We start from the raw sequence: 8,310 nt of genomic DNA, 5'->3' as shown, positions 1-8,310 counted from the left end.
AGGTGAGGTGGGCTCAATCAAGAAAAGAATTAACTCAAGGGTCCAAGGTTACAAACATTGAGGCTACTACTTACATTTCTATACACCCATTATATCAATCAATACACTGCCAAGGACACAGTAGGTAAGGGGTATGGAGACTTAGCAGCAAACACTGGCTCAATAAGTGAAAAACCCTTCACCAGTACAATTTCTAATCAATCTTTTAACTACTCAAAGGAATCTGTGTTTAGACAGTTTAGAACATCTCCTGCCTCTCACAGTTGGGAGGCTCTGAACAATCACATGTGGCCAGAAAAACCTATTCAGGCAGGCTAGAGGATTTCCAAAGGAGTTTGTAGGTTGAAACACTGTCACACCCAGGAATTATTAACTGGAGCTGTAAGCTAACTCTTTTTTCAGAGAGAGGTAGTGGGGGACAGCCCCCCGTAACGTCAGAGGTGTAGGTGAAAGCATAAAGTAGGCAGACTCTGGTTTTGGGGGTAGATGCTCGAGAATTTCCAGGGAGACTCCTGAGGCTTGATCCCGCCTTTGCGTATGCCAAGCCTCCTTCCTCATGACCTTTGCCACGGGCGGAGCTCGCTCCCCGCAGGAGACGTGTTGCCTCTTTTTACAGGTGAAGAAACAGGCTCAGAGAGCAGGTGGGGGTGTACTTGCCGGGCTGTGATGGGGCCTGGCTTGGAGGTCGAGAAGCCACGTAAGGGTGAACGGGCCGTTCAGGGCATTAAATGCCATCTCCCACGTGCGCTGTCCCTGGTGCACGAGGCGTCTTCACTCTCGGCCCTGAACCCTGCCGCCTCCTGTGCAGGTGCCGGTGAACGAAGCTTAGCTCCTCGGGTATCTTTTACAGTTTTGTTCTGTTTTCTGTGGACGCTTGGCATCACCTAACAGTGCTTTGCACACAGTAAGTGCTCAGCAGCTGCTTAACTACTAGAATCACACAGCCAGTAAACGGCTAGATAGTGACCCAGTTGTGACCCATTCAAGGCTATTTCCGGCACCAATTGCACAGGTTAATTTGTAACATAGGTTTTAACAGATACTGTTACAACTTCCACCTTAGCACAGTCCCACTATAGCCCTTTTTTGCCTGTTGAAAGTCCTGTGTCAGTTAAATCACACAAACAATGTTTCTGTTAATGCAATGTTTCTGTTAATTCTGTTAATGCAATAGTGGAATCTTACTCTGAAATTTAAAAATGGTATCACAGCCCACTTTACCTTGTATGTCCCTATCCTATATGAGGGTTCCTCCCCTAGAGACATTCTTCGTATCAGTTTTTTTTCCCTTGAGTTGCTTCCATATTTGCCTGTTTTGCACTGGCCAGGCCTTATTACAGTAATACTTCTTAGTGTACAGTTTTTCTTTTTACTCTCCTGTTGCCTGGCAGGCACAACGTTCATGGACTGTGGTTGACTCACTGCATAGATATCTAGGTGGGGCCAAGCTTAGCACAGAACTTCCTCCTGAGGGCAAGAGCAGTCCCTGCCCATGGGTCCCTTCTTGCTTCTATGGGTGCAGAATATAGCTGTAAGCAAGCCTCATACTTATTTTAAAGCTATAACAAGGTGCCCAGCTGCCCTCAGTGCTACTCTGAATGGGAAGGAAGTGACTAGGGAGATATGAACTGATAAGCCAGGCAAACCAGAGCATGCAAGCTGACTGCCACAGTGAACCCTGCACTGAGACCCGAGCCTTAATCCCACTTCTACCCAAACGGGGGATTTGGTAGCTTTAGATGAACCAGCTGGTCAGAATCTTGAAGCTCTTTCAGCCCAGTGTCCGCAAACTCCAGTGGTGTTTATTGGTTCATCAAATCTTTGTTGCGGCGTTCAGGCTTCTCTCTAGTTGCAGTGCTGCAGGCTTAGCTGCCCCACGGCATGTGGCATCTTAATTCCCAACCAGGCATTGAACCTGCATCCCCCGCATTGGAAGGAAGATTCTTAACCACTTGATCACCACAGAAGTCCCACAGGGAGCTTGTTCAAAGTGAATTCTGAGGCCACAGGTCTGGGATAGGCCAGGAAATGTGTATTTTGTCAAGACCCCCTGGAGATTCTGAGTGCTGGAGGAAAGAATTCTCAGAGTGATCAGGACCTCTGGAAGTCCTTGAGACCCTTTCCAGGGAAGTGGGGACAAAGCTATTTCCTGGTATTATTTGCCCTCTTCATTCTCTTTCTCTCACAAGTGTACTGTGGAGTTTCCCTAGGGGCTGCATCATGTGTAACACAGACCAGATTAAATGTAGAAACAGATATGAGAATCCATCTGTCTTAAGCTGTACGAAGCAGGGTGCTCATTAGATTTAAAAAACTGTCAAACAATACCACTCATCTCAGCAGGAGACAGGGGTGTGATCCCTGAGTTGGGAAGATCCCCTGGCGAAGAGAATGGCAACCCACTCCAGTTTTTCTGTCTGGGAAATCCCATGGACAGAGGAGCCTGGTGGGCTACAGTCCATGGGGGTCACAAAAGAGTCAGACACAGCAGAGCACACACACACCGCTCATCTCACTACATTTCCTTTTGTTTTGGAAAATAGTTATTCCAAGGTTTTTTTTTTAATGGTAAATATTAATAGACACAACTTACATAAACAAGACCTTGTTGTGTCTTCAAGAATTTTTAAGAGTGTAAAGTTGTCCTGACATCAACAAGTGTGAGAACCACTGATCTAGCCCAACTCATATTTTAGGGAAGGAGGAAATTGGGGCTCCGAGAGCCGAGACTTGCTGAGTCACACAGTGAGACATTAGAACTACCTGGTGGGATGGACTGGATGCTCTCCAAGACCTGCTCAGTAAACCTGGAATCAGGAGACAGCCTCAGTGGTTGGGGGCCTGTTGTCCCAGAAGTCAGATCAGATGGCTTCTCGAATGATCCAAAATGTCTTTCTTGGAGGCTGCAAGCTGGAGAAGGAAAAGCAATAGGTTTTGGTGACAGTGACCTTGGCTGGCTCCAGTTCCAGTTCTTTCTGTGCAACTGGGCAAGTTATCAAATCTCAGTTTCCTCATGTGTGAAACAGGATTGACAGGATCTCACAGGGAAGCTCTAGGGTTAAATGAAGCCCACTGGACTTGCGTCTGGTACTTAGAACTCATCTTAGTTTCTCCCTTTGTTATGAAAGTCTCAGAAAGGAGAGACATAAACCTCAGTGGAAAATAGGACTGAATTTAAAAAGTGCTCTCAGCTTTCTTGTGAAAGCTTCTGGGGAGGGGTAGAAAAACACTTTCGCAGCTTCTTGCCATGCTCTCATAGATCAAACCCATCTGGTGAGAAAGTGGTCTGTTACTTGAATTGTTTGCTGTAGAAAATATTCCTACTTGACAATGACACGCCCATGCATTTCACAACATCTGTTTTTCCAATCCAAACACATCATCCCAGGCATCTCCTCCTTTTCCCCATGATCATTACCTCAGTTCTGCACCCTTTAGGATGCACCAGCATCCCTCCCCCTTTTAATTTCACTTATTGGGTGCACCGGGTCTCAGTTGCAGCACATGGGATCGTCTGCCTTCACTGCGGCATACAGGATCTTTAGTTGGGGCATGCAAACTCTTAGTTGTGGCATGTGGGATCTATTTCCCTGCCCAGGGATTGAACCTGGGCTCCCTGCATTCGGAGTGCAGAGTCTTAGCCACTGGACCACCAGGGAAGTCCCAGTACATCCTGTTAAAAGTGCTTTTTTCTCCCCAGAGGATCCCAATTGTCTGGAACATACGCTTAGTCTGAGCTTGGTCCGCAGGGCTGACCAATGTGATCGACTTAGTTGCTTAGTCATGACCGATTCTCTGCAACCCCATGGACTGTAGGCCACCAGCCTCCTCTGCATCAAATTCTCCAGGCAAGAATACTAGAGTGGGTAGCCATGCCCTCCTCCAGAAGACCTTCCTGACCCATGTCTCCTGTACTGCAGGCAGATTCTTTACCATCTGAACCACCAGGGAAGCCCTTCACACTAACCAGGGAGGTGAACACAGCCCTTTCTCTGCTAGATCTCCAGCCCAGGTAATAAATTTTACTTTCAAATTCCAGCAAGGACTGCCATCTTCCCCCCTACCCCCGACCCCCGCCCCGACACACAACAGTGTGAGACAACCACTCACTTCTGTCCTCTTCTCTTAGGCTGTGTTCCAGACACTGAGTTACTTTCTGGTTCCAGAGAAGGGCCTGACTTGCTGCTTGGCCTGCTCTTGTCCTTGCTACCTCCCGCCACCTTGCAGTCTTGGCTCACGGGTTCCTCTCTTTTCCCAGGACGACTTAGACACCTTGTGCCTGTGAGAGCAGTGCTTGCCGCAGCCTGCCTTCATTCCATCTCCATCACTTACAGTTCATCCAAGAGGACAGGGACCATGTCTGTCTCATTCCGAAGTGTGTTTCTATCACCGTCCTGTGCCCTGCACATAACAGACGGTCACTAACGGTTGCCCCTGAATGACAGTTTTATAGAAGGGGCACCACTCAAGCCAGCCGGGCTGGGACAGTCCTTTTTCACACCTGTTTTCTTACGTAGTTTTCACAGAAATCACTTTCATTTCTCACAATTGTTCTGGCTTGAATGACATATTGGCAACCTACTGTAAAATGATATTATCACTTCTTCATAGTACTGTACTTCAAAAAAAAAGATTTATTGAAGTATAATTTATATGCAAGCCAATTCATCCATTATAAAAATGTACAGTTGGATGATTTTTACTTAATTTACACTGTTGTGTAACTATCACCACAATCCTTTTGAGAACACTTCCATCACCCCCAGAAGTTCCAACACCCCAAAAATGCCTTTGTAGTCCATCTCTGCTCCCTCCCCAGCCCCAGAAACATGTGATCTACTTAATGTCTGTCTGCTGCTGCTGCTGCTAAGTCACTTCAGTCGTGTCCGACTCTGTGCGACCCCATAGACAGCAGCCCACCAGGCTCCCCCATCCCTGAGATTCTCCAGGCAAGAACACTGGAGTGGGTTGCCATTTTCTTCTCCAATGCATGAAAGTGAAAAGTGAAAGTGAAGTCACTCAGTCGTGTCCGACCCTCAGCGACCCCATGGACTGCAGCCTTCCAGGCTCCCCCGTCCATGGGATTTTCCAGGCAAGAGTACTGGAGTGGGGTGCCATTGCCTTCTCCAGTGTCTGTATGGTTTTGCTTATTCTTAGAAATATGGAATAATATGTAATTTTTGTGATTGGCTTCTCTCACTTAGCATAATGTTTTTGAGGCTTATCCATGTTATTGTATTTACAGAGTAGTACATCCCTTTTTATTGCTGAGCCATATTCCATTGTGCATAATTTGTTTATCCCTTTATCTGTTGGCTATTTGGATTTTTCTAGTTTGGGCAATAAAGAATAAATAATTCTGTTTGGAACATTCATGCACAAATCATTGCGTGGCCATATGTTTTCACTTTGGTAGATGCTTGGGAGTGAAATTGCTGGGTTATATGCTAAGTGTATGTTTGACTTTTTAAGAAGTGCTAAACTATTTTTGAAGTGGCACTACCATTTCCCACAGAATATGAAGCTTCTAATTTCTCCACATCCTTGCCAACACTTGATATTGTCTTTGTGACTACAGCCATCCTAGTGGGTGTCAAGTAGTATCTCCTTGTGGTTTTAATTTGCATTTCCCTAATGACTAATAAGGTTGAAGACATTTTCAAGTGCTTATTAACTATTCACGTATCTTCTTTAGTGAGTTAAAAAAAAAACCCCATTCAGACCCTTCCCTTGTTCGATTTGGGGACTTGCCTGGTGGTTCAGTGACTAAGACTTGGTATTCCCAATGCAGGAGGCCCAGGTTCGATTCCTGGTCAGGGAGCTAGAGCCCAAAAGCTGCAACTAAAGATCCTTCTTGCCACAACTAAGATCCCGAGCAGACAAATAAACAAGTATTTTTGAAAAAGAAGTACAATTTTCCCACTAACGCATTTCTCCTGTTCTGCTTTCTCCAGAACATTATGTCACCATGTCGTCTTCGTTCTCTGGGTTATGACACTTTCTGGTCTTTTCTTGTTTTTTGTTTTTGTGACCTTAACAGTTTTTAATTCTAGGTCATTTGCCATTTCCATATAAATTTTAGTCAGTTTGTTGATTTCTACCGGAAATGCCCCTAGGATTTTACAGAGAGGGTACTGAAGCTATAGATTATTTGGAAGAGTTGCCATCTCCTTGATTTAGATCTTCTTTGCTTCAGCAGTGTTTTGGAGTCTGAGTGTAGAGTCTTTGCTTCCTTCATTAGATGTATTCCAAATACAATTTTTGCTCTTACTGTGGATGAAATTTTTCTAATCTCATTTTCAGATTGTTTATACAAAGAAACACAACTAATATTTGTACATTGATCTTCTTTCTGGAGACTTTGTCATCTGCAAGCATCTCATCTTTTAATAAACACAATTTTACTTCTTTCATATCTGAACACCTTTTCTTTTCTTTGTCTGTTGTAGTGGCTACAGTCTCAAGGACTATGTTGAAGTGGTGAAAGGAAACATACTTGCCTTGTTCCCCATCTTAGAGGGAAAGCAGTTTTTCACTGTTAAGTATGTTAGTTTAGGTTTTTCACAGTTGCCTTTCATAAGGCTGAGGGATTTCTCTAGTCCTAATTTGTTGAGAATTTTGTGACTTTTCAGCTGTCTATTTCTCTTTTCTGTTAAGATTTACCTCATGTATTTTAACTCTAAGTTCTGTAAGATTTTGCTTCTGAAGCTAGATCCATATATATTTATAATGGTTATAACTTCCTGAAGTTTTGACCCCCCTTATCAACATGAAATATTCTTTGTTTCTAATATTTCTTGCCTTAAAGTCAGTTGTTTGTTTTTGGCTGTGCTGGGTCTTCATTGCTGTGAGGGCTGTTCTTTAGCGGTGCTGTATGGGTTTCTCTTTGCAGTGGCTTCTCTTGTTGCCACTCCTGGGCTCTAGAGCACAGGCTCAGTAGATGTGGAGGACAGCTTTAGTTGCTCCATGGCATGTGGTATCTTCCTGGACCAGGTATCGAAACCATGTCTCCTGCATTGGCAGGTGGATTAATGACCACGGAGCCACCACGGAAGTCTTAAAAGTCAGTTTTGTCAGGTGTTAACATAGCCTTTAAAGCTCTGCTGTGATTACTGCTTATGTGGTAAATTTTCCAAGCTATTTGTGTCTTTGAATCTAAAGGGTCTCTTGTAGACAACATATGGTTGGATCTTGATGTACTCTGTATATAAGTTAAATAAGCAGGGTGACAATACACAGCCTTGATGTACTCCTTTCCCAATTTTGAACCAGTTCATTGTTTCATGTCCAGTTCTTTTTTTTTTTTTTTTTCCACGTCCAGTTCTAACTGTTGCTTCATAACCTGCATACAGGTCTCTCAGGAGGCAAGTAAAGTGGTCTGGTATTCCCATCTCTTTAAGAAAGTCAAAGGCTTTAGCTAGTCAATGAAGCAGAAGTAGATATTTTTCTGGCATTCTCTTGCTTTTTCTATGATCCAGTGGATGTTGGCAATTTGATCTCTGGTTTCCTCTGCCTTTTAAAAATCCAGCTTGTACATCTGGAAGCTCTTGGTTCACATACTGTGAAGCCTCGCTTGAAGGAGTTTGAGCATTACCTTGCTAACATATGAAATGAGTGCAATTGTGTGGTAGTTTGAATATCCTGGTAGTTTGAATATTCTTTGGCATTGCCCTTTGGTATTGGAATGAAGACTGATTGGAATGAAAAGTGGTTGTTTAGGGATTACAATATGCATCTTTAATTTATTATAATGTACTTCAACTTAATATTGAAAGTTTCACATAAATGTAGAATGTTTGCTACAACATAGCTCCATTTTCTCCCTCTCCTGTTTTCTATTACTGTCATGTATTTTTTATCAATATATATTGTAAATCCAATAATACATGTTATAATTACTAGCTCAAATAATCTGATATATTTTTCAATTCAGAGAAAAAATATTAAGAGAAAAAATATAAAGAGAAAAAAATTAAAATATAAATATCTTATATTTAGTTTATGTATTTTTTATTCCAGAGATCTCCATCCTCTTCCACAGACTGCATTTGACACCTCACCCTTGTAGCAAATGAGAGAGACCCAGAATCAGAAAATGCAGAGAAGCTTCATAAAAGGCAAACAGAATGGAACCTCCCCAAACTCCTGCCATCATCTAGGAGTTAACAGTCCCTTGACCACAGGGCACCACTTTCCGTGTGTCCTGCTTTCTTCCTCATATCAGAGTAAGATAATGTCTATGAAAGTGCCATCACTTTATGGCAAACAGAAGTGGGAAATGTGGAAGCACTGACAGATTTTATTTTCTTG

General features: G+C 43.4%; 1 long non-coding RNA gene and 1 other non-coding gene across 3 annotated transcripts; both read right to left on the bottom strand.

Annotated features, from left to right (window-relative positions):
* Positions 1–2,525: 2,525 nt before the first annotated feature.
* LOC147356626 (uncharacterized) lies at positions 2,526–4,875 on the bottom strand. Of its 2 annotated transcripts, none has more exons than XR_015143389.1 (2): positions 4,111–4,875; positions 2,526–2,903 (listed from the first exon to the last, which is right to left on the bottom strand). It is a non-coding gene; the product is annotated as an uncharacterized LOC147356626 (long non-coding RNA). The 2 variants fall into 2 exon arrangements; XR_015143388.1 differs by having other exon boundaries at positions 2,526–2,910; positions 4,111–4,472.
* TRNAR-CCG (transfer RNA arginine (anticodon CCG)) lies at positions 3,587–3,659 on the bottom strand. The gene has a single exon. It is a non-coding gene; the product is annotated as a tRNA-Arg (tRNA).
* Positions 4,876–8,310: the final 3,435 nt, after the last annotated feature.

Source organism: Bos grunniens, chromosome 16 (genome assembly GCF_055505025.1).
Source record: "Bos grunniens cultivar Pamir isolate PY7600 chromosome 16, Bosgru_T2T1.0, whole genome shotgun sequence".
NCBI classification, from domain to species: Eukaryota; Metazoa; Chordata; class Mammalia; order Artiodactyla; family Bovidae; genus Bos; species Bos grunniens.
This window is presented reverse-complemented; position numbering and strand designations above follow the sequence as displayed.